This window comes from Drosophila miranda, assembly GCF_003369915.1.
Source record: "Drosophila miranda strain MSH22 chromosome Y unlocalized genomic scaffold, D.miranda_PacBio2.1 Contig_Y2_pilon, whole genome shotgun sequence".
NCBI classification, from domain to species: domain Eukaryota; kingdom Metazoa; phylum Arthropoda; class Insecta; order Diptera; family Drosophilidae; genus Drosophila; species Drosophila miranda.
In genome coordinates, this window is record NW_022881614.1 from 33,295,734 (window position 1) to 33,322,598 (window position 26,865).

The 26,865-nt window shown below is 49.3% G+C and overlaps 1 pseudogene; it reads left to right on the top strand.

The window, feature by feature from the left end:
* The window catches only part of LOC117192411, a 39,457-nt pseudogene extending 13,845 nt beyond the window's left edge, over nt 1-25,612 (top strand).
* Nucleotides 25,613-26,865: the final 1,253 nt, after the last annotated feature.

Genomic DNA, 26,865 nt, shown 5'->3' on the forward strand with positions numbered 1-26,865 from the left:
TGACGACCTTATATGCCGTCCCCCAAGGGTTGACGTCCGCCTCCTCGCATATCTGCCTGAAGCAGGCTGACTTGCTCTTCTTTATGGCACGTTTAAGGGCTCTTTTCGCTGATCGGAGTTCCTCTCCCCTGGTTTCGAACTCAGGCCGACCTCGTGCTCTCTGGTAGCACCGTCTTGCTCGTAGGCAGGCTTTCCTTAGCTGGTTAACCTCCGCATTCCACCAGTAGCAGGGCGCTCCTCTTTTGCAAGGCTTCCTTCTTGGCATTGCCACATCACATACCTCCTCCATGAGCTTCGCCAGTTTCTGAGCCAGGCCCTCTGCCGTTTCTCGCGCAGGGCTCCAGCTGGCGTTGCGCAGATATTCCGTGAAGGTTTCCACATCCAGGTGGTCGCCCTTCCATTTAGGTCCGGTAATTTTGGCTAGCTGTCTTTTCGTTGCTGCTCCGCATTCGAAGTGGATCGCCTGGTGGTCGCTGAACGTAAACTCCTCGCTTACTCTCCACGTAGCTCCCCTATGGAGTGAGACGCTCATGAAGGTTAGGTCGATAATGGACCCTCGACCCGCCTTGAAGTAGGTTAGCTTCCTGCCATCGTTTGCGAGTATTACGTCCAAGGACGCAAATTCCTCGAGCAGACACGTGCCTCTGGCGTTGGTTTCCTTACTGCCCCACTCTACGGACCACGCATTAAAGTCTCCCGCTATTACTACGGGGGCTCTTCCGCGCGCGTCTTCCGCTATATGCGCTAGCATACTTTGGAAGCGCGCTAGGTCCCAGCTCGGCGGGGCATAGCAGCTATAGAAGGTTACCTCTCTAAGCCTCGCTCTAACAAATCCTTCGTTGGCTGCGCATATCTCCTGGGGGTGGATTTGTACGGCCCAGATGGCCGCCTTGCCGCAACTGCTGCTGGTCCAACCGCTTCCTGGTATCGCCCTGAATGGCTCGCAGATGAGCACGACTTCGGTCTTCCTCTCCCTGACTGCTTGTCTCAGGAGAGACTGAGCAGCTTCGCAATGGTTTAAGTTCAGCTGAGTACACCTCATGCTGATCTTTTAGTCAGGGCGTTCCTAAACTGGGGGCATCTACCGCTGCCGGCCACGTGCTTCCAGTCTGCGCTCGTTCCCTTGCAGAGCATGCACTGTGGTTCCAGGCTACAGTCCTTTGCCAGGTGGTTCTCCTTTCCACATCTTCTACACAGCTTGGACCTATCTACTTTGCTACTGCACTGTCGTGCCATATGCCCAAACTCGAGACATCTGAAGCATTTGGTGACGCTGATTCGCTCACGCAGTCTGCATCTTACCCAGCCTACTTTTAGGACTCCTATTTTCAGAGCCTTTTGAGCGCTCTCCGCTGGCAGCCTGATTGTGGCCGTCTGGGTTCCGCCGTATGCCTTTCTCAGCTGGATGTCATCCGCAGACAGCTCCGCCAATTCCACCTGGCTTCTCAGAGCCTCGCATATATCCTCCGTGGTGGTTATTTCGTCCAGGTCCTTGCACTCTACGGTCACCCGGTGCGACAGGCTACGGACTTCTGCGTGCTCCTTCAGCGTATTGGCTACCAGGCTTTTAAACATCTCCGTCTCCTCTCCCGACTTGTTGAGCTGTAGAAGTAGCTCTCCTTTTTGGGTCCTCCTGATCCTGGCGACCGCATCACCGAGTCCACGCAGGGTTTCGTCCGTCCTAACCTTGCGCAGTATCTCTGCATAGGTCTTTTCACCTTTGGTGGCAATGACGATGGCGTCTGGTCGCGTCTTGTCCGCGAGCGCTCCAGTCGGCTTTTGCGGCCTCTTCCTTCTGCGCCGGTTGGTCACCGTCAGAAATGGGGTCTCCTCCGGCTCCTTTCTCTCCCTTTCAGCGTGGGCGTTCTTTTCAACTGCTACTCCTGGTGTGGTCTGGACCTCGACCGCTGCCTTGGTCCTCTTTGTCCGGGGTGTTGGTGCACCTGCAGCCTGTTTCCTCTTAGGCTCCGGGAGAGGTCTGAAAATCGGTGACGTCTGAGAGGACTGGTGGGTCCTGATCACCGCCTTAGCTCCTTCGTCGTGCAGCTGGATAGCAACCAGCTCATACAGCACCCTTATGCTCTCGATCGAGTCCCGCATGGGTTGGTGTATGGATCGCCTCTTGCCATCCTCGAGCATCTCCACTAGCTGCGTGATCTCTCGTCCTAGATCGCGCAGCGCTGTGCTGCCCTGAGCTTTTTGGTGCTGCTCCGGGCCAGGGAGGGCCGGCAGCGGGGCGTCGGTCCGCTCACCAGTTGGCGTTCTCGCCATTTTTTTGCTTTTATTGAAGCCTTCTGAGTCGTTCGTCGTTATGGGTGTGATACTTTTGCTCATTTTGTTGGGTCCCAACTCGTAAGCCGTTGTCCTTGTCTGTTGTACAGTCGCGTTATGATCCCATGGTTGTCTATGCAAGCAGGGAGGCCATGCGAGGGGTGACTCCCGCCCTTATGGGGTCGGGAGTTCAGAGCCGGATCCGCGCTAGTCAGGAGTGACTCAACTGAGCCTGCACGTCCAATTTAATATATGCAGAACAAGGAGCGTGCTTAGAGATTTGCCAATTTTTCACGGGACGGGGGCAGAAGCAGCATTAACCTAGCAGCCATTTCGGCGGGGTTTCATTCCGCGTACTAAAGTGCTAGAATGCTGGCTTCCGTCAGCCCTGGGGTCATCAATCCAAAAAAAGGGGGGTCCAGTTCCTATCCTAAGACTTTACTGGTCTCCGTCTTAGTCGCCTTCTCGTATTAGCTAGGTGTTTCACAAGTGTGTTAGACCTATCCGGGGGATACCTGGCTTGTGCCGGCGGTTACGAGTTGCTTTAGTGCTCTTTAGAGGGAGCAGAACATCCCCGTGTCTTCTTAGTCGCCTCATACGACAAGCTGTGACATGCTGTGGTATTCTACTGCCCGCCCACCACACGGGTGGGTGTGTGTGTGTGTGTGTGTGTGTGTGTGTGTGTTTTTTTTTTTTTTTTTTTTTTCCATGGATACGCCACGGCGGGTGAGAATCTCTTAGAGACGCGACCGGCCCGTACCAGTCAACGAACTGGACTACCCCTTCGGGGCTTCCCAGCTAAACTCACCACCACGCACAGCTGCACACCTCATTGATTATTGGACTGATCTATTAAAAGTTCCCTAAAATTCGCTTAGATCCGCTTTGGTTAGGTCTCTACTGTATCCGTTTGGTCTGTCCCTCGACATTTGCCCCAAGAGTCCGGCCAACGGGCCAAGAAACAAATATTTAAACCAAACTCAATTCTCATTTAAGGCAATGCCGCACTATCGATGCAGGCCATGTACGCTTGGTGTATCTATGAGATACGTATAAATTCATGAATGAAATTGCTTGTCGCGGCTCCTCTGCCTACCTCATTTTGCGCTGTGCCAATTGTAAGGCAAACACACACCGAGAGCGAGAGAGAGAAAGATAGAGATACACACTTTGCACAGGAAGTTGGGAAACATTGGCGGCATTTTGAAGAAGTCTTCACGTTGTTGCCGCTGCTGGCAGTAGGCAATAAATTTGTTTAGTCATGCCGCGATATCCGCCGCTGTCCACTCTCCACTGTCCATTGCCCTCTTCCATTCCAATCGTCGCACTCTTTTCACAACAGTCCATGAAAAACAAACACAAACACAAATATTTGTGGCATCCACACACACACACACACACACACACACACATTTCACAAATTAACATGGCCAAAACGGAGAAAAAACCAAAGTTAAAAGAAGAAAACCAAAACCAGTAGCTCAGTGGCACAAACTCTGAAATTGTCAATCAGGCAGCGGATCCTAATGGATTGGATAAACATCGGACGTACGAAAGATGTAGGGGAAGGTCTTTGTTTACTTGCAAACATGGGGAGGGAGAAAATCTACAGAATATACCACAGGACTGAAGGCTTTTAACTATCTCAAGACCAAGCAAAGATAACTTCCTTATCCTGGGGTCTATACATCTGTGTCTTCCAACCTTACTCAAGCCACCATGTAGGTAAAACAAATATTTAATCAAGACCTCAACCTCTGGCAGATAGCATTGTCTATTGACTTTCAGAGACCGTAAGTCAAATATTATAATTTCCAGATTGTTATCTCCCAGATAAGATTTCGAGCGTGGGGAAGGTGTAAGGCAAATAAATCATTGTCACATTTTCGATCAATATTTATTATATGATATTTCCATGGGGAGACACTCGTATCATGGGGGTACAAAATACAAAATATACAACGAGGGGGAACGTTGTGAGTTGCTGCGGACACCGCAAGTCTACAGTTATACCCGATACTAAGTCAGTATGGCTCCCCTCCGGCAGACGCCGCTAATATTTAACGACACGACGAAGAGTGCGTGCGAGAGAGACAGAAAATCAGTCTGAGCGTGACGTCGGGCGCTGCGTAGCCACTGAAAATTGATTTCTTGCTTTTGGCTACAAAAATGATCCGATCTGATCCAGATTCAGCAATCTGATAGATCTGGTCGTTATCTATGATTCTGCGTTTTTAGTTTTCTCGAATGTGCAATATTGTGGATGCCACAGATTTTCGTCCTTTGTGGGGGCGGAAGGGGGTGGGGCGAAGTTTTGAAATATTTTTTTAGCAGTGACATATCACAGAAGTCTGGATCCAAAACATCGTTGCTCTAGCTCTTATAGTCTTTGAGCATTAGGCGATGAAGGGGACGGACAGACGGACGGACGGACGGACGGACAGACAGACATGGCTCAATCGACTCGGCTGTTGATGCTGATCAAGAATATATATACTTTATGGGGTCGGAAACGATTCCTTCTGGACGTTACACACATCCATTTTCACCACAAATCTAATATACCCCAATACTCATTTTGAGTATCGGGTATAAAAAGTATTTAGAAATACGAAATACTAAAAAAAGTGAAAGATCAAGTAAAGATCAAAGGGAGTGAACCGATAGCAAAAGCGAGGGTGAGTCGGGATCTCAAGTGGCGAGAGGAGAGTGGAGTGGAGTGGAGAGTAATCCTTGGGCAAACTCACTTGAGGAGTGACACACACACATAGAGAGAGAAAAAGAGAGGGATGGATGGAGAGATACCTGCATAAATTGCCATTCCATTCCCTTTCAGCAGGGGTGGAATAGATCCATCGATGCGTCGCTTGCTTCCCAGAAGGCCGGCCCCGACGACAATGTCGATGAAGATATCTCACGCCTACAAGCATTTCCGGCTTACGGTTACTCCACGAGTGGGACACGACACTGCGATAGAGACCGACACAGGGAGGAAGTGCTTAACAAGTTAACGGTAATTCGACATGCTGGGCGTGTTGAAGGCAAAACAAGATAAGGACCGTGGAAAAGAAGTCTACGCCTAGAAATGTTCACTCCTTCCAAGAAATGCAGATTCTCTGTACGGCCGGACCCTTCGAACAGAACATGACTCTCCAAGAATGGGATATACGAAAGGGTATCTCTATATAAAAGAAAGATAGAAGATCGAATAAATCGAATTTAGTTCGATTCTATTACTCTATAATTTATATTGGTGAGATCCTTTCGATAAATTCTTAATATTTAATCGGATTTCAGCGTTTTCGCTTATGCATAACGTTCTTCCATTCATAAACACCACCGCGCTGTCTCGTTCCCTCTCTCTTTTTACGTAATCCCATGACCCATTATCAGCTTATCGATCCTGCTTCGCCTCGCTTTTAGCACCGGAGACCGAGAGCCATACCCAATGGTCCACATAACACCCACACGCGGGGATCCCAACGATTGACAGCTTCATCAAGCGAATCGAGGCCCCCGAAACACACTCACACACACAGAGAGAGAGGGAGATCACACACCTCTATAGAGATGTTCGTGTGCGTGGCATCTGCAGCTGGCGCGGGGAACTGGAACTCTCAAAATAAAAGACGGAAAAAACGATATGTACTCGGCCACAGCTTGGGCTTGGAACCCAGGCCAGGTTCGTGCAGGCCAAAGGCAAAAGCAAAGGCAAAGGTGTGCTCCCAGGAGGGGGGTGGGGTTCGAAGCGGCCGCACATAAAACTGTTATTGTCTTCATCAGTCGTCTGTCTGCCGGCCCACACGAACGAGCAACGAACGAAGAAAGACATAACAGCAACAACAAAAGAGAGAAGAAAAATCAGAAGAATTATGAAGACATTAACTCGACCACACAGCACGCGGCCCGGTCCGAGCCCGGGCCCGAAAACGAGACAAGACGAGACGAGGAGATCAGAGGAGAGAAGAGACGAACCGATCCGATCCGAGCCGAACCTTATGACCAAAAGTAACAACGAAAAAAGGTACACAAAAAGGTACAAGAAGAAGCAGACGAGACACGCAGTGACACTGGCCAGGGAGAGACAGAAACAGAAACAGAGAATGCGAGCGAGCGAGTGAGTGAGTGGAAGAGAGGGGGCTCGAATACCGGAAAGAAACATTCAAGCAATAATCACGGAATTCACTAAAAAAGCAGTTAACGGACAGACAGAGCGGTCCGGTCCGGACGGCAGCGAAGCCTCCACTCCACCACCACTGTGCGGACGGACGAGTAGTGCGTGTGTGTGTACCTGTGACGACAGCGAGGACAGATGAATCGGCCAGGTAGGTCAGAAAGGTAGCCCCGGGGCTGTTGAGTTTTTGAGGTTCGTCTGGAAATAATCAAGAAAATAAAATTGTTACAGCGACTTGTTAGGCAGGTGGAAATTATTTCTATATAAAATTGAAATTGGTGTTGTTTCAATACTTCTTCGAAAGACTGTAGCAGAAGAGCTTTTGCATGATCCTTGGCCCTCTCCATTTCAGGCCGCGACAGCTGCGCCGGTGGTGGTCACTCTCGCTGTCCCTGTTTCTCCCTTGCACCTGGCACTGCTGGCTGGAGCTACATAACTGTAAAAATTCTGCCCCGGCTTACCTCTCACCTCAGTGGCTCTCCCTCTCTCCCCTGCTCTCCCCTGCTCTGAAAGGCACTGCTCCAATGACCTTCAAACCTTTTTTAACGATTCCATTTTAGGGGCATGCAAATTTTTGGTTTCGGTCTCAAAAAAAAAACCAGGGGGAACGTTGTGAGTTGCTGCGGACACCGCAACTCTACGGTTATACCCGATACTAAGTCAGTATAACTCTCCTCCGGCAGACGCCGCTAATATTAAACAACACGACAAAAAGTGCGTGCGAGAGAGACAGAAAATCAGTCTGAGCGTCACGTCGGGCGCTGCGTAGCCACTGCAAATTGATTTGTTCCTATTGGCTATAAAAATGATCTGATCTGATCCAGATTCAGCAATCTGATAGATATGGTCATTATCTATGATTCTGCGTTTTTAGTTTTCTCGAATGTGCAATATTGTGGATGCAATAGATTTTCGTTCTTTGTGTGGGCGGAAGAGGGTGGGGCGAAATTTTGAGATACACGTTTTATAGTAAGATCTAACTGGAGTGCGAATACCAAATTTGGTTACTCTAGCCTTAATAGTCTCTGAGATTTTTGAATATCCCCAGATTTTCGTCCTTTGCGGGGGCGGAAGGGGGTGTGGTGAAATTTTGAAACAAACTCGTCTCGGTCCGATATATTAGGAGTGTGGATACCAAATTTGGTTGCTCTAGCTTTTGTAGTCTCTGAGATCTATGCGCTAATGTTTTACTCTAAGCAAAGCCGCCTATGCTACGTGTGTGTTAGAGAGAGACAGGGCGAGAAAAAATGAAATTGTTTTCTTGATGCTGGCTATAATAATAATACGATCCAATTCAAATTCCGCAGTCTTAAAAATATGGTCATTCTCTACAATTCTACGTTTTTGGTTTTCTCAAATCTTTAAAATTGTGGATGCCACAGATTTTTGTCCTTTGTGGGGGCGGAAGTGAGCGGGGCGAAGTTTTGAAATATTCTTGTGGCAGTGACATATCACAGAAGTCTGGATCCAAAACATCGTTGCTCTAGCTCTTATAGTCTTTGAGCACTAGGCGATGAAGGGGACGAACGGACGGACAGACAGACATGGCTCAATCGACTCGGCTATTGATGCTGATCAAGAATATATATACTTTATGGGGTCGGAAACGATTCCTTCTGGACGTTACACACATCCATTTTCACCACAAATCTAATATACCCCAATACTCATTTTGAGTATCGGGTATAAAGATCTGAAGAAGAGCATGAAATGGAAATAAATGCGGCAAACAGCTTGCTAGTCACGTTTTGGGGGCGCCATAAATCGGCGGCAGGCGATAATTTGCATTCAACGGTTTCACATTTAGTTGTGCCTCTCTTTTAATTGCCGCAAATTCAATTTACTTTCAGCCACGCGAAGTGCAAAAAGGCAAAATTCTATTTCGTTGTTGGCAATTTTCTGGGTGTGTGGTCCCTTGTGGAGAGCGGAGAAAGATAAATTAGCTGGCACAGTGGGACGAATGGATTCCACAAATTTCCATCTTGTAAATACTCCACACAGCTCTGGGCACCAAACTCGACCCTGTCGCTCCCCCCTCACACTAAAAATAGTCTTTAAAAAGCGTCTTTCATCCCAGTGACGCAGTTTTCTTTTCTTCTCCCATTCCGTTTGACAGCTGCCGCAGCTGTGTGAATGGCATGTGAAAATAAAAGCACACAGAGCTCCATTTAAATGCCAAACAGGAAAGAGATACAACAAAACACACAGATACTAAAGAGAACGAGGGGGAACGTTGTGAGTTGCTGCGGACACCGCAACTCTACAGTTATACCCGATACTAAGTCAGTATGGCTCTCCTCCGGCAGACGCTGCTAATATTAAACGACACGACAAAGAGTGCGTGCGAGAGAGACAGAAAATCAGTCTGAGCGTGACGTCGGGCGCTGCGTAGCCACTGCAAATTGATTTGTTCCTTTTGGCTATAAAAATTATCTGATCTGGTCCAGATTCAGCAATCTGATAGATATGGTCGTTATCTATGATTCTGCGTTTTTAGTTTTCTCGAATCTGCAATATTGTGGATGCAACAGATTTTCGTCCTTTGTGTAAGCGGAAAGGGGTGGGGCGAAATTTTGAGATATACGTTTTATAGTGAGATCTAACAGAAGTGCGGATACCAAATTTGGTTACTCTAGCCTTAATAGTCTCTGAGATTTGTGGATGCCACAGATTTTCGTCCTTTGCGGGGGCGGAAGGGGGTGTGGCGAAATTCGGACACGAAACGGTCAAGGTCCGATATCACAGGAGTGTGGATACCAAATTTGGTTGCTCTGGCTCTTATAGGTTCTGAGATCCTTGAACTCATATTTTGCAATTGGCAAAACCGACCATGAAACCTGTGTGTTAGAGAGAGACAGAGCGAGAAAGAATAAAATTGTTTTCTTGATTCTGGCTATAATAATTATACGATCTGGTTGAGATTTTACACTCTAGAACATATAGTCATTCTCTACGATTTTGCGTTTTTGGTTTTATTGTATCTTTAAAAATGTGGATGCCACATATTTTCGTCCTTTGTGAGGGCGGAAGTGGGCGGGGCGAAGTTTTGAAATATTTTTGTAGCAGTGACATATCACAGAAGTCTGGATCCAAAACATCGTTGCTCTAGCTCTTATAGTCTTTGAGCACTAGGCGCTGAAGGGGACGGACAGACGGACGGACGGACGGACAGACGGACAGACGGACAGACAGACAGAGGGACAGACAGACAGACAGGGCTCAATCGACTCGGCTATTCATGCTGATCAAGAATATATATACTTTATGGGGTCGGAAACGATTCCTTCTGGACGTTACACACATCCATTTTCACCACAAATCTAATATACCCCAATACTCATTTTGAGTATCGGGTATAAAAAAAACGAGGTGGAACGTTGTGAGTTGCTGCGGACACCGCAACTCTACAGTTACACCCGATACTAAGTCAGTATGGCTCTCCTCCGGCAGATGCCGCTAATATTAAACGACACGACAAAGAGTGCGTGCGAGAGAGACAGAAAATCAGTCTGAGCGTGACGTCGGGCGCTGCGTAGCCACTGCAAATGGATTTCTTGCTTTTGGCTACAAAAATGATCCGATCTGATCCAGATTCAGCAATCTGATAGATGTGGTCGTTATCTATGATTCTGCGTTTTTAGTTTTCTCGAATCTGCAATATTGTTGATGAAACGGATTTTCGTCCTTTGTGGGGGCGGAAGGGGGGGGGCGAAATTCTGAGATATACGTTTTATAGTGAGATCTAACAGAAGTGCGGATACCAAATTTGGTTACTCTAGCCTTAATAGTCTCTGAGATTTGTGGATGCCCCAGATTTTCGTCCTTTGCGGGGGCGGAAGGGGGTGTGGCGAAATTTGGACACGAAACGGTCAAGGTCCGATATCACAGGAGTGTGGATACCAAATTTGGTTGCTCTGGCTCTTATAGGTTCTGAGATCCTTGAACTCATATTTTGCAATTGGCAAAACCGACCATGAAACCTGTGTGTTAGAGAGAGACAGAGCGAGAAAGAATGAAATTGTTTTCTTGATTCTGGCTATAATAATTATACGATCTGGTTGAGATCTTACATTCTAAAACATATAGTCATCCTCTACAATTCTGCGTTTTTGGTTTTATCGTATCTTTAAAAATGTGGATGCCACAGATTTTCGTCCTTTGTGGGGGCGGAAGTAGGCGGGGCGAAGTTTTGAAATATTTTTGTAGCAGTGACATTTCCCAGAAGTCTGGATCCAAAACATCGTTGCTCTAGCTCTTATAGTCTTTGAGCACTAGGCGCTGAAGGGGACGGACAGACGGACGGACGGACAGACGGACAGACGGACAGACAGACATGGCTCAATCGACTCGGCTATTGATGCTGATCAAGAATATATATACTTTATGGGGTCGGAAACGATTCCTTCTGGACGTTACACACATCCACTTTTACCACAAATCTAATATACCCCAATACTCATTTTGAGTATCGGGTATAAAAAGACCAAAAGATATACAGAGACGTAAGCGAGAAGATCGGAAATGTACGGGGCAATGTCGGGGATTTCGTATTCCAAAACGTTATCAAGTGGCATATAACTTTAATGGTAGCTACAAGTTTTATGGCACACGTTTGCGTGAGAAACATGGGAAAGCTGCACTGGTCATGACTCACACACACACTCACATAAGGGGTCCCATAAAGGCTCCGACGCCCAAGGCCTGTGCCCGAAATGCTCACAGAGCACGCGGAGCGCAGACAAGGAGCAGCAGACAACGACCGTCTGTAGGAAAGATGCCGCAGCGCAAACCGAACCGTGGCGTAAACTTAGCTAGCCATCCGTGGCCGAAGGTCCAATGGGGGAGCCGGGAACCCCACCTACGCGCCCAAGGCAGCGAATAGGAGCTATCGCAACCAAGAGGACCCTTAAAAAGGCCCCGTTGCGGCCACACGGAGACGTGGCGACGACCAGCGCCATGGGGCAGCCCAAGAGCCCCGGAATCGCGGACAGCGAATGGAGCGTGGTGGCCAAGAGGCCGAGAGCAGCACGCCGCGCTCGCCCAGACGCGGTCATAGTTCAGGCCCCCGGGAAGTCGTACAGCGAGGTTCTGGCAATGGTCACCAGACGACACGACAACCAGCTTTCCGACCTGGGAAGCTGCGTCTCCAAGGTACGCCGCACCATAAACGGCAACCTTCTGCTGGAGGTGGCAAAAGACAGCGTGGAGAGTGCTGAGGGCATGAAAGCCAGCATCGCACGTGTCCTCGGCGATGGAGCGTCTGTGCTCGCAATGACGGAAGACTCGAAGGTGGTCATATTGGAGATACGGGACATCGACTCCCTCGCGACGGAGCAGGAGATCTGTGCCGCTCTAACTCGCCAATTCAACATTGACGAGGCTCGAGTAAGAGTCCGCAGTCTGCGCCGCGGATACGCGGAGTCCCAGCTGGCGGTGGTCAGCGTGCCCTTCTCCCTGGGCCAAGCGGTCCTGAAAGGCGGCAAGGTGAGGATCGGCTGGACCATATGTAGGATCCGGGAAAGAGATGGACTCCCAAGGTGCTACCGATGCCTGGAACCCGGGTATATCGCACGGAACTGCAAGAGTACAGTGGACAGGAGTGGCTGCTGCATCAAATGCGGGGAGAAAGGGCACAAAGTTGCCGAATGCAAAAAAGAGCCTGCGTGCTTCATCTGCTCAGCAGCTGGAAAGAAGGAGGTCACGCACCAGGCAGGCACTAAAAACTGCCCAGCCACGCGAAGCGGGGTCGGCAAAACCAGGACGACATGCAGTTGATTCAACTCAACCTGAATCACTGCAGGGCCGCACAGGATCTCCTGACGCAGACGGTGCGCGAGCTTGGCTCTGAGGTGGCACTCCTCAGCGAACCACATAAGGTGGGCAGCAGCAGCGATTGGGCCACGGACTTTACTGGCAAAGCGGCCCTGTGGCTCTGTGGCGTCGACGCGCCACAATTGCGCGACACCAAGTCGGCAGACGGGTTCGTCCGAGGGTATGTAGGCGGCATATGGTTCTACAGCTGCTACCTGGCACCCAGCCTCTCACTGGAGACCTTCAGCCGCATTATGGACGAGCTGAGCTGCGATCTGCGAGGACGGAACAACGTCGTAGTCGGAGGCGACTTCAACGCCTGGGCCCTGGAATGGGGGTCCTCCCGTACAAACGCCAGAGGCCGCACGGTGTTGGAGGCTTTTACCTCTCTGGACGTCGTCCTTCTGAACGAAGGGTCCCAACAAACTTTCAACAGGGCAGGTGTAGGGTCGATCATCGATCTCACCTATGCCAGCAGCAAGCTGGCCCGGCACGCCCGATGGAGGATCAGCGACGTATATACTGCCAGCGACCACGAGGCCATACTATGCACCCTGGGCACCCTTGCCCGATCGAGAGGTACCCCGTTCCGGCATAGGAAGGCGTACCGCCAGGACACACTGAGGGCCCAAGCCTTCGCAAGCGCCCTTGAGAGCTACTCTGCAAACGATGCAGACGGAGCCAACGATATGGCGACCAAATTGGCGGACGCTCTTGATGGCGCTTGCGACCAGAGCATGCTACCGAGAGGGACGTTCCGAAAGAACAAGGATCCAGTTTTCTGGTGGAGCGAAGCGATTGCGGTTATCCGTAGAACCTGCCACCGGGCCAGAGGGCTGCTCCAGCGAGCCAGAGGCACACCGCGCTTGGCCCGATGCAGCGAGACCTACAAAGCGGCGAGGAAGGATCTGAAGACCGCCATAAGGAACAGCAAGAGGGAATGCTTCCTTAAGCTGTGTGATGCCGCCGAAGAGGACCCCTGGGGAGGCGCGTACAGGATGGTGGTGAAGAGGCTGAACGCGGGCAGTAAAGCTCCAACAGATCCAGAGGCACTGGAGGGTATAGTCAGGGCACTGTTCCTCGAGGACGGCAGATCCCTATCTCCCTGCGGTTCGAGCATAGCCCGAGCGACATCTGCGAGGTTACGGAAGCCGAGGTGTTGCAGGCAGGCAGAAACCTGATACCTAGGAAGGCTCCGGGTCTGGATGCGATCCCCAACAGCGCGTTGAAGCTGGCACTTCTACTCCCGAGGGAAGTTGCGGGCCTTTTCAACAAATGCCTCCAGGAGGGGACGTTCCCCGAGAGGTGGAAAAGGCAACGGCTGCTACTATTAACCAAGCCGGGCAAGCCGCCAGGGGTGGCCTCTTCCTACAGGCCCATCTGCCTTCTGGACTCCATGGGAAAAGTATTCGAAAGGGTGATCGGTGCGAGGCTGAGCGCAGCCATCGAAGCAGCAGGCGGTCTCTTCCAGAACCAATACGTGTTCAGGAAAGGGATGTCGACGCTGGACGCCATCTTGAGGGTCGTACAAACGGCGGAGGAAGCCATTGCTGGGTCTAGGTGGAGAGGCGGAACCAAGTCCTATTGTCTGGTGGTGACACTGGACATAAGGAGGCACTGAGGTCCTTCAACATCCCGGGCTACCTACTGAATATAGCGCGCAGCCATTTCAGCAATAGGGTGCTGACAATGGACACATGTCAGGGCTCTAGGGCATACGAAGTCTCAGCCGGAGTCCCGCAGGGCTCCGTTTTGGGACCTCTGCTCTGGAACGCCATGTACGACGGGGTCCTACGGCTCCCGATGCCAGCCAACACTAACCTGGTGGGTTTCGCTGACGACGTCGCAATAGTGGCGGTAGCGAAGGAACTTGCCGCAGTGGAGGAGCTTGCCAACGTCGCCATACAAGCCGTCGAGGCGTGGCTAGCCGCCGCGGGGCTGGAACTGGCGGCCCAAAAAACGGAGGCGGTCCTGATATCCAGCCGTATAGTGGTCGAGACCGCCAGAGTGCAGGTTGGTGGGACCGCGATCGAATCGCAGAGGTCCATCAAGTACCTTGGAGTCCTCATCGACACGCGCCTGTCCTTCAAAGAGCATCTGGAATACGTCCACACGAAGGCCGGTGGGACCGCGGGAGCGCTATCCAGGATTGCTAAACACCAGAGGGCCAAAGCAGGCAACGAGGAAACTGCTGACGAGCGTCGTGACGTCGCAGATGCTCTACGCCGCACCGGTGTGGGCAGAAGCCGCGAAGGTGAGGAGCTACATGCGAGGAGTGGAGGCAACGTACAGACTGTGCGCCATTAGGATCGCGTGCTCGTTCCGGACCATCTCAGACGAAGCCGCGTTAGTCATTGCCGGGCAAGTTCCGCTCAGGGAGCTGATAAGGGAGAGGAAGGAGATCCATGATGCCATGACGGACAGTGCAGCCGAGGTACGCTCCAAAGCAGAAATTAAGGACGCCGCCAGAAGGACCAGCATAGACAGATGGCAGACTCGATGGGACCACTCACCCAAAGGCCGATGGACCCACACCCTCATCCCAAGCATAGCATGCTGGGTTGAAAGGAAGCACGGCCAGGTGGATTTCTACCTTACCCAGGCATTGAGCGGACATGGCTGCTTCCGCGGCTACCTCAAGCGCCTCGGCCACGAGACAGAGGACTGGTGCCCCGAGTGTGGCACAGGCATAGAGGAGGACGCTCGCCACGTCCTCTTCGACTGCCACAGGTTTGACCTCGAGCGTCAGACATTGGAGACAGCAGCAGGGTCTAGGGTCAGCACCGAGACTCTGGTGCCGCTGATGCTGGCAGACCCGAAGGTGTGGGAAGCGGCCGCGGAGTTCGCCTCTAGCGTGATCCGAACGCTTAGGTCCTTGGAGAGAAGGCGGAAGGAGCAGACGGAGTAGGTGTCCACGCCACTGCGAAGCAATGCTTTGCGGCCGTACCGCAGTCCGCGGGGCCCCTAGTCCCAACATACTCTTGTCCGTTAAATTTAGTTAAATATAAATTGTATATTATATATTATAGAGCAAATAAATAAGTATATGAATATAAAAAAAAGGGGTCCCATATATAGAGCAGAGCAGATCCGATCCATCCATCCATCCTTTGTCCATCCATCCAAAAGCTGCCCTGTCGCCGAAAAGCAGGTGCGGGCTTCAAAGTTTCCCTGTAATTTCTTTCCTTTCTTCGGACAAACTGTTGCCCATAAATTTGGTTCGACAATGGCAGAGATTCTCCATATACATACCACACATATGGTGCTCTATAGAGACATTCATTCACTATTCGTATTCGTATTCATATTCATATTCATATTCATTGCCTTTTGCCTTTGGGTGGTCTGCCATATTGAATTTCATTTTATGCTAAAAACTCTGTTTTTTTTCTTTCTTTTTTGCTGTTTTGCATTCGATTTTTATTGCGGCATAACTGGGTGCGCTCATATTTTATGGCTTGACCCGCCATATCCCGCTCAAGTGGATTTTAGATTTCCAAACGGCATGGAAAAGTTGTTGTATTCACATTTGTGGAGTGGTTTCCTAGCCCTGCCGAATCGGGGCCGTGTAATTAAGTAGTCAAGCTAGTCAAGGCAAGCCGACCGGCACCGCCCAGGGGAAATTTGATTTGATGGTGGATGATGTGTCGGTTCTTTTGATTGATTGACGGCTGATTGGAAATTTTTATTTTAGGGAACTTATAATTACTTTGTTATACCCGATACTCAAAATGAATATTGGGGTATATTAGATGGATGTGGAGGTGGATGTGTGTAACGTCCATAAAGTATATATATTCTTGATCAGCATCAATAGCCGAGTCGATTGAGCCCTGTCTGTCTGTCTGTCTGTCCGTCTGTCCGTCTGTTCGTCTGTCCGTCCCTATTAGCGCCTAGTGCTCAAAGACTATAAGAGCTAGAGCAACGATGTTTTGGATCCAGACTTCTGTGATATGTCACTGCTACAAAAATATTTCAAAACTTCGCTCCGCCCACTTCCGCCCCCACAAAGGACGAAAATCTGTGGCATCCACATTTTTAAAGATACGATAAAACCAGAAACGCAAAATCGTAGAGAATGACTATATGTTCTAGAGTGTAAAATCTCAACCAGATCGTATAATTATTATAGCCAGAATCAAGAAAACAATTTCATTCTTTCTCGCTCTGTCTCTCTCTAACACACAGGTTTCATGGTCGGTTTTGCCAATTGCAAAATATGAGTTCAAGGATCTCAGAACCTATAAGAGCCAGAGCAACCAAATTTGGTATCCACACTCCTGTGATATCGGACCTTGACCATTTTGTGTCAAAATTTCGCCACACCCCCTTCCGCCCCCGCAAAGGACGAAAATCTGAGGCATCCACAAATCTCAAAGACTATTAAGGCTAGAGTAACCAAATTTGGTACACACACTCCTTTAAGATGCCACTATAAAACGTATATCTCAGAATTTCGCCCCACCCCCTTCCGCCCCCACAAAGGACGAAAATCTGTTTCATCCACAATATTGCAGATTCGAGAAAACTAAAAACGCAGAATCATAGATAATGACCATATTGCTGAATCTGGATCAGATCAGATCATTTTTATAGCCAAAAGGAACAAATCAATTTGCACTGGCTACGCAGCCCCCGACGTCACGCTCAGACTGATTTTCTGTCTCTCTCGCACGCACTCTTTGTCGTGTCGTTTAATATTAGCGGCGTCTGCCGGAGGAGAGCCATACTGACTTAGTATCGGGTATAACTGTAGAGTTGCGGTGTCCGCTGCAACTCACAACGTTCCCCCTCGTTTTTCTTAAATTTAATAGAACTTTGAAACTATAGAGAATAGGGAGGAATACTATCGTCTATAGATCAATATAAATACCCCAGAGCTACATAGTTTCGAAACCATCGTTATTCTTCCATCCCAAGTGGTACCCTATTCTTCTGTACCTGCACCTGCACCACTGCATCTCTCTCTCTCTACCCATCTCTATTTCGCCTTCAGCGCGATTGGTTTGGTCATGGAATCCGAGGCCTGAGCTCGTCTGGAGTCTTAGTCCGGCGGGATTACGGAGGCTGGTGTGTGCGCATTTCTAATGAAGACGTTTCCAGGAGGGAGAGAGCACTACAAAGGAACAGTTTCAGGAAAAAGAGCCATGATCATAAATCAATATGTGACACATTTCCTCAGAACGAGCCTCAGTGGCAGCCTCGGGGGGTGTGTGCCGCAGCGGCACGCAGATCAAGAAGAGGAAAAACAGCAACAACAAGATTGATGATATGTGTCACACACACAGTGCAAGCAGGGCATCGTGTTGCAGATGCAGAGCGAGAGGGACAGAGAGTGCTGGCTGACAAGCGTTAACAAAAAGCGACCAGGTTGATGTCTCAACAAATTGCACAGTTTGAGAGGAACTGGAATGAATACCTGGCCAAATCTAGATTATGTTTATTATACCCGATACTCAAAATGAGTATTGGGGTATATTAGATTTGTGGTAAAAGTGGATGTGTGTAACGTCCAGAAGGAATCGTTTCCGACCCCATAAAGTATATATATATTCTTGATCAGCATCAATAGCCGAGTCGATTGAGCCATGTCTGTCTGTCCGTCTGTCCGTCCGTCCGTCTGTCCGTCCCCTCCAGCTCCTAGTGCTCAAAGACTATAAGAGCTAGAGCAACGATGTTTTGGATCCAGACTTCTGTGATATGTCACTGCTACAAAAATATTTCAAAACTTCGCTCCGCCCACTTCCGCCCCACAAAGGACGAAAATCTGTGGCATCCACATTTTTAAAGATACGATAAAACCAAAAACGCAAAATCGTAGAGAATGACTATATGTTCTAGAGTGTAAAATCCAAACCAGATCGTATAATTATTATAGCCAGAATCAAGAAAACAATTTCATTCTTTCTCGCTCTGTCTCTCTCTAACACACAGGTTTCATGGTCGGTTTTGCCAATTGCATAATATGAGTTCAAGGATCTCAGAACCTATAAGAGCCAGAGCAACCAAATTTGGTATCCACACTCCTGTGATATCGGACCTTGACCGTTTCGTGTCCAAATTTCGCCACACCCCCTTCCGCCCCCGCAAAGGACGAAAATCTGGGGCATCCACAAATCTCAGAGACTATTAAGGCTAGAGTAACCAAATTTGGTATCCGCACTTCTGTTAGATCTCACTATAAAACGTATATCTCAGAATTTCGCCCTCACTATAAAACGTATATCTCAGAATTTCGCCCCACCCCCTTCCGCCCACACAAAGGACGAAAATCTGTTGCATCCACAATATTGCACATTCGAGAAAACTAAAAACGCAGAATCATAGATAATGACCATATCTATCAGATTGCTGAATCTGGATCAGATCAGATCATTTTTATAGCCAATAGGAACAAATCAATTTGCAGTGGCTACGCAGATTTTCTGTCTCTCTCGCACGCACTCTTTGTCGTGTCGTTTAATATTAGCAGCGTCTGCCGGAGGAGAGCCATACTGACTTAGTATCGGGTATAACCGTAGAGTTGCGGTGTCCGCAGCAACTCACAACGTTCCCCCTCGTTTTTAGCTGTGGCTGCCCCCTCGGGGCCCACTGCAACAATGTTATACCTCCCCTCTATAGGGGCGGCGGCAGACTGAGAGACGGACACATTCCTAGAATACTGTGTTGCCTCTTCTTTTGTTTGCATCACTCTTGCTTGTACCTAAGCAGCAGCTGAATGGAAAGGGAGCGGCGAGGAGCGAACAAAGTTATGGAAAATTTCCACGAACAGGTCGCCACAGGCGGCGTAGTGGCAGCCTCGGAGTCTCTCAAAGGGGATTCGCCGCCAATGACTTAATTAATGGCGACAAAGTCGAACACGCAGCGTTTGATGTGCTCTCTCCTGCCAGTGGCGTCGGCAGGAAGTGCCGCCTCTCCCACTCTGGCGGAGAGGATGGAGTGGGAGAGGGAGAGCAAACAAAGACATTAAGCGTGGATTATTTATGGGTGACTCCTGCTCTATCTTAACGGTAGTCGTAAAATGCTCAAAAACCCTACAGCAAAGGCACTCTAAGGTGGCTCCTTCTCTCCTTTCCACTGCCCAGCAGCCTATCCCGCGATTAACTCATCTTTTTCATACTCTTTCAAAGAATGGTAATACCTCTCCATTGTATGGCTCTCTTGGCCATTAGGGGACTCCATATGAAAGGGCATCTAAAGCCACGGCTCTCAATGACGGCCTTTCTTTTACCTACAGCCTGCCTGCACTTCAACTGAGTTCTGGCTGGAGAAAAATCTGTGAAAAGCGATAAACTGCGGCCCCAAAGAAGAGAGCTAAGCTTCGAGAAGTTTCTCGGTCTCGGTCTCGTTTTGGGTGGAATGCGTTCCGTTCTGTTCTGTTCCTGCGAGCTCTGGGTGTGCCTTTGTGTGCACAGTGGGTCTGGATGGATTTGATTTGTGTGGCAATTGTAATGACAATTTAGCATAGGATCAATATGGAATACAATTTAGTTTTTCATATCATTAATTCTTTGAGGTACCCAAACATATACTTTAAGGAATATTTCAATGCAGTTTTTGTCAGCCTTGACCCACTGTTTTTATGATTGTTCGACTCAAACTTCGATTGAGACGTTAGCGTTAGCGCGCGCCTCATTATTATTATTTTTTGGGAACGGGGTGCCTCAATTTTCGTGCAGCGCTGCAACAGACACGAATTGAGGGAAGGAGAGAGGGAAAGCCAGAAAGCCAGGCCGCAGATGCCACGAGAAACACACAAATAAATTATATGGCTGTGCCGGGGCCACACGCTGTTTCGTTATAATTTTAATGCGTTATTTATGGCATCCACCGAAAGGGAAACGACGAATTCGACAAGATCTGATCCATGGAAACTAATTCCGCTCTGTTCCGTTCTGTTCCGTTCCGTTCTGTTGCAGGGTAAAGCGCGTGGCAGCCGGACGGCCATCTATCTGCGTTCAGTATTCCAGTCCCACCTCGAAACGCTCGGCAGCTCTGTGCAGAAGCATGCGGGCAAGGTGCTATTCGTGGCCATCCTAGTGCTGAGCACCTTCTGTGTGGGCCTGAAGAGCGCCCAGATTCACTCGAAGGTGCACCAGCTCTGGATACAGGAGGGCGGCCGCCTCGAATCGGAGCTGGCATACACGCAGAAGACCATCGGCGAGGACGAGTCCTCCACGCATCAGCTGCTCATCCAGACGGCCCACGATCCGAATGCCTCGGTGCTGCATCCGCAGGCGTTGCTCTCCCACCTCGAAGTGCTGGTCAAGGCCACCGCCGTCAAGGTGCACATGTACGACGCCGAGTGGGGACTGCGAGACATGTGCAACTCCCCGACGACGCCCACCTTTGAGGGGCACTACTACATCGAGCAGATACTAAAGCATTTGATACCGTGCTCGATCATCACGCCGTTGGATTGCTTCTGGGAGGGCAGCCAGCTGCTGGGACCGGAGTTTCCCGTGAATATACCGTGAGTAGTCCTTAGAAAACGTAACATCCCTCCTCCAGTTACCTAATCCTGCCCCTCGATGTTCTGCCCTTCTCACAGTGGCCTCAATCAGCGCCTCATGTGGAGCACCCTGAACCCCGCGTCGGTGATGCAGTTCATGAAGCAGCAGATGTCCGACCAGAAGATCAGCTTCGACTTCGAGACCGTAGAGCAGTACCTGAAACGGGCGGCCATCGGCAGCGGCTACATGGAGAAGCCCTGCCTCAATCCGCTGAATCCCAGTTGCCCGGAGACGGCCCCGAACAAGAACAGCACCACGCCGCCAGATGTGGGGGCGATACTGTCGGGCGGCTGCTACGGCTATGCGGCGAAGCACATGCACTGGCCGGAGCAGCTGATTGTGGGCGGGGCGCAGCGGAATCGCAGCGGACACCTGAAGAAGGCCCAGGCCCTGCAGACGGTGGTGCAGCTGATGACCGAGAAGGAGATGTACGACCAGTGGGAGGACAATTACAAGGTGCACCACATCGGCTGGACCCAGGAGAAGGCCGCCGAGGTGCTGAATGCGTGGCAGCGGAACTTCTCCCTTGAGGTGGAGCTCCTCCTGCGCAAACAGTCCCGCATTGCGGCCAACTACGACATCTACGTGTTCAGCTCGGCCGCCCTGGACGACATCCTGGCCAAGTTCTCGCATCCGAGTGCCCTGAGCATCGTTATCGGCGTCGCCGTCACCGTCCTTTACGCCTTTTGCACGCTCCTCCGCTGGCGGGATCCCGTTCGGGGCCAAAGCAGCGTGGGTGTTGCTGGTGTCCTGCTCATGTGCTTCAGCACGGCGGCTGGCCTGGGACTGTGTGCCCTGATGGGGATCGTCTTCAATGCGTCCAGCACCCAGGTGGTGCCGTTCCTGGCCCTGGGTCTGGGAGTGGACCATATCTTTATGCTGACGGCGGCGTATGCGGAGAGCAATCGCAAGGAGCAGACCAAGCTGATCCTGAAGAAGGTCGGACCCAGCATCCTGTTCAGCGCCTGCAGCACGGCCGGCTCTTTCTTCGCGGCTGCCTTCATTCCGGTTCCTGCGCTGAAGGTCTTCTGCCTGCAGGCGGCCATAGTGATGTGCTTCAATCTGGCGGCGGCTCTGCTGGTCTTCCCGGCCATGATCTCCTTGGATCTGCGGCGGCGCACTGCCGGACGGGCGGACATTTTCTGCTGCTGCTTTCCCGTGTGGAAGGAGCAGTCTAAAGTGATGCCGATGAACAACAACAACAGCCTGCGGGGAGCACGGCACGTGAAGAACTGCAACAACAACCGCGTGGGTCTGCCTCCCCAGCCACCATCCCAGAACCCCTTCTGGAGCAGCACGCCAGCGGCGGCCCCTCTGCCAGCAGCAAAAGCAGCAGCAGCTCCCTGCCGTCCTTCTCGCTGTCCAGCTTCGCCTTCGAGTACTACACGCCCTTCCTGATGCGCAGCTGGGTGAAATTTCTGGCCGTGATGGGCTTCCTGGTGGCGCTGATCTTCAGTCTGTACGCCTCCACCAAGCTGCAGGATGGCCTGGACATCATCGACCTGGTGCCAAAGCACAGCAACGAGCACAAGTTCCTCGACGCGCAGACGCGCCTTTTCGGCTTTTACAGCATGTACGCGGTGACGCAAGAAAATTTCGAGTACCCCACGCAGCAGCAGCTCCTGAGGGACTACCACGACGCCTTCGTCCGAGTGCCGCATGTGATCAAGAACGATAACGGGGGCCTGCCGGACTTCTGGCTGCTGCTGTTCCGCGACTGGCTTAGCAATCTGCAGCGCATCTTCGACGATGAGATCCGGGACGGGCGACTGAACAAGGAGGTGTGGTACCCGAATGCCAGCAGCGATGCCATCCTGGCGTACAAGCTGATCGGGCAGACGGGCCATGTGGACAATCCGGTGGACAAGGAGCTGGTGAAGACGAATCGGCTGGTCTTCAGCGATGGCATCATCAATCCGAAGGCCTTCTACAACTATCTCTCTGCCTGGGCCACCAACGATGTCTTCGCCTATGGAGCCTCTCAGGTAGGTCCATCTAGATCGTTCATTTGCTCTGCAATATTTACTAACTTCATTTGATTTTGCAGGGCAAACTGTATCCAGAACCGCGTCAGTATTATCATGCGCCCAACGAGTACGACCTGAAGATACCCAAGAGCCTGCCCCTGGTCTACGCACAGATGCCCTTCTATCTACACGGCCTGACGGACACCTCGCAGATCAAAACCCTGATCGGACACATACGCGACCTGAGCGTTAAGTTCGAGGGCTTTGGTCTGCCCAACTATCCCTCCGGTAGGTCCAAACCCTTCAAAAAGTATATTTCCGAAAGCTAACCGATCTATCTTCAGGCATTCCATTCATCTTCTGGGAACAGTACATGACATTACGCTCCTCGCTGGCCATGATCCTGGCGTGTGTCTTGCTGGCTGCCTTGGTGCTGGTCTCCCTGCTGCTGCTCTCCGTTTGGGCCGCCGTTCTGGTGATCCTCAGCGTCCTGGCATCGCTGCCCCAGATCTTTGGGGCCATGACCTTGCTGGGCATCAAGCTGTCGGCCATACCCGCTGTCATACTCATACTGAGCGTGGGCATGATGCTCTGCTTCAATGTGCACATCTCCCTGGTGAGTCCCCAATCTAAAACATGGCTCAAAACCGCGACTAATCTTCGACCTTTTCTTAGGGCTTTATGACTTCGTTGGGCAATCGTCAACGTCGCGTCCATCTGGCCATGCAGCTGTCATTGGGTCCACTGGTGCATGGGATGCTCACCTCTGGGGTGGCCGTTTTCATGCTCTCCACGTCCCCCTTCGAGTTCGTCATCCGCCACTTCTGCTTCCTGCTGATCGTGGTCCTCTGCGTGGGGGCCTGCAACAGTCTGGTGGTCTTCCCCATTCTGCTGAGCATGCTGGGGCCAGAGGCGGAGCTGGTGCCGTTGGAGCATCCCGATAGGATATCCACGCCCTCGCCGCTGCCTGTGCGCAGCAGCAAGCGTTCGTGCCAGAAGGCGCACCACTACCACAAGGACGTCAACATCAACGATCCCTCGCTGACGACCATTACGGAGGAGCCGCAGTCCTGGAAGTCCAGCAACTCCTCCATCCAGATACACAACGACTGGAGTGCCCCCGCACCGCCGCCGGCACAGACAACGAATAACTTCAACAACAGCAACTATCAGCATGGCGGGGGATCGCGACCCGCTTCGTATGGAGCACCACCACCCGCTTACCACAAGGCCGCACAGCAGCAGCAGCAGCAGCAGTATCCGCCGGAACTGCAGAGCATCGTTGTCCAGCCGGAGGTGACGGTGGAGACGACGCACTCGGACAGCAACACCACCAAGGTGACGGCCACGGCCAACATCAAGGTGGAGCTGGTCACGACAGGGCGGGCGGTGCGCAGCTATAACTTTACGAGTTTGCACTAGTTCCTGTAGCCATTAGCCAGTATCTTTAACTGTATCTTTAACTGTATCTGTAACTCTAACTGTATATGTATAATCGAGATATCTATATATATATATTGTATGTATATGTGTATGCATGTTAGTTAATTTCCGCGAGTTAAGTGTTCCGTTATATGTAGCAGCTGCTATGCCCCACAACCTCCTATCTCCTCTACCAATCCGTCACCCCTTTCGCCCCACTACCCCACTCTACCCTCTACCTTCTACCCTGAACCCCAACCCACTCCTCTGCCTAGCAGCTTTGTATGTATGTATTTAGCTCTTAAGACATTTCTTATACATAGAGATACATATTTATTATAACACACACACACAAGCACACACTGTACTTACACACACCAGCACAATTGAAAGCGAAATTCACGACACCCACACACACACACAAACAAACAAACAAACTAGTAATTTATAGTCTATAATTTAGTTTAAATATGTACATACAAAAAAGAACCACAAGGACTTGAACCAAAATAGTATCGCTTATATGGAAACGAATGAAACGAGAGAAAAGAAAGTACTATTACTAAATCGAGAAATAACAATTACAAACAGACACAAAAAACAAAAAACCACAAAAAAAGCCCTCCCCCGTAACGGTACTTACAACCAAAATAAAATGAAAATATAAATACATAATTGAAAAACAAAAAAAAAACAAAACGAGAAAAACGAATAATGGAAACGAATAAGAATGGAAGAACTATTCTAAACGCTGCATATATCCATGTACATTTGTTGCACGAAGACTGATTGTCTTTCATTTAAATAAAATATTATACGTACCGTTTTCTTCATTTAAAATTTGAATTCATTTTTGAATGGACTGCTTGCAATAACAGTGTAGTTCACTGCTTGAACCGTTAAAGTTTAATACACACTGCTTGCTTCTGCAGAAATACGATGGATAGCGACCCACTCTGGGTCACACACCATTCCACTCTTATCGGATAAGCGATATTTATAAATATCGATATCTTGGAGATCAATAGGTCAACTGATAACCAGCTTGTGTGTCACCAAAACGGCAGAAATTCAAACACATTTCAAATAAAAGTTCTTTGTCTATACATTTTTCCTTGTCACTCATTCACTTTCAAACTTAGACGCAAATCTCTACTATCCAATCACTGGTATTGAAAGACGGTTAAATGCTCTCTTCTTGTGAGACATGCACATATTTTCTTTGTGGAATAATCACTTTTGTTTCATTCTATACTCACGCTTAATTCTTTTAATCTGTTTTGTTCAAACCATATTTTAAGCACAATCAAATAAAAAAGGGTACTTGATATGAGTTAATAAAAATTTGCACAAGTACTGCTTATATTGCCAGTTTCGAATGCATCATGTGAAAGAATTTTCTCCGAAGTGAACTTAATAAAAACAAATACAAGAAATAGATTTAAGAATATAAATGTTTCAAATCTTTTATATGTGAGACAAGGTCTAAGGAAGAACAACGGTTGCGAGAATTTTGAACCGAACACTGAAATGCTGTTAAAAAATCCCAGCGACATCGTTAGTGACGATAGTGATGTTAGTGATTAGTATATTTATTATTATTAATAAGTCTTATTAAGACTTAAGATTATTAAATGAAATGAATGAAACAATTATTTCGAATAGGCCAATCAAGTAGGAAATAGATTCACCAATCGTATAAAATTATGTGGGCATGGCTAAATCTTCCATATAGCTGATATTCGACGGAAGATCAAAATTGAGGGAACCGTCGTATTAGTTGAATCGGTAATGGCCCGGTTGACAACATTTAAATCCTTGTCGCTCACATTAGAAAAAGTTAGATTTGGCGCGCACCACTCGTAACCAGTCGATAGTATCAATAACCGTACTTGAATCGGGTAAGGAACTCTTTTACCCGATTGACAACAATGAGTCTCATTCCATATACAATGTTGCGGCAACATTAATTTGTAAACCGTGATCTAGTCAAAATACATTACAAGCAATTTAAAGTTGTTAAAGTTGTAGAAAATGTATTCATCGATGGGATAAAGCTAAGTGGGCAAAGCTGAAAACTCTATATAGCTTGTAATATTCGACGGGAGATATTTTTGGCAATACCCGGTTCGCAGCAATGAGTCCCATTCCATACACAAACATGTTGCTAATTCCATGCACACATACCCTGGGGGAAATGGATGATATAGAATTGCGGAAATGTGTGTCATCATTAATACAGAAACTAGATAGTCTCTGTTTTAAACGATATTTTGCAGCTCAACGTCTGTCTACAGAGACCAAGAACTGGTACTGGGATCAGGATTTATTTACAAACACCTAATCAAATGCATGAATAGACCAAAAAAAATGAAATCTAAGACAAGGTCTTTACTAATTACGTTTGAAAGCAGGTTGGAAAACAGTATCTTTATATAATATTCACGAAATAGGGTATACAAATGACCACACTCTGGTTGACAAGAGATGAGTCTGCAAATACCAGCAACATTGACGTCACAGCCTGCGACTATTGAACATTTTTTTTGAAGCCGTATTTTTGTAAAAAGAAAAAACATTCAAGTACTTAAAAGTAGTTAATCCTGATTAAAATTGATTAAGGTTAGGTTAGGTTGACCCGGACGGCCCTCAGAGGGGGCCCCACATAGGCCAGTATGGCCCTTAGTTGGTCGGTTAGGGGGGGGGG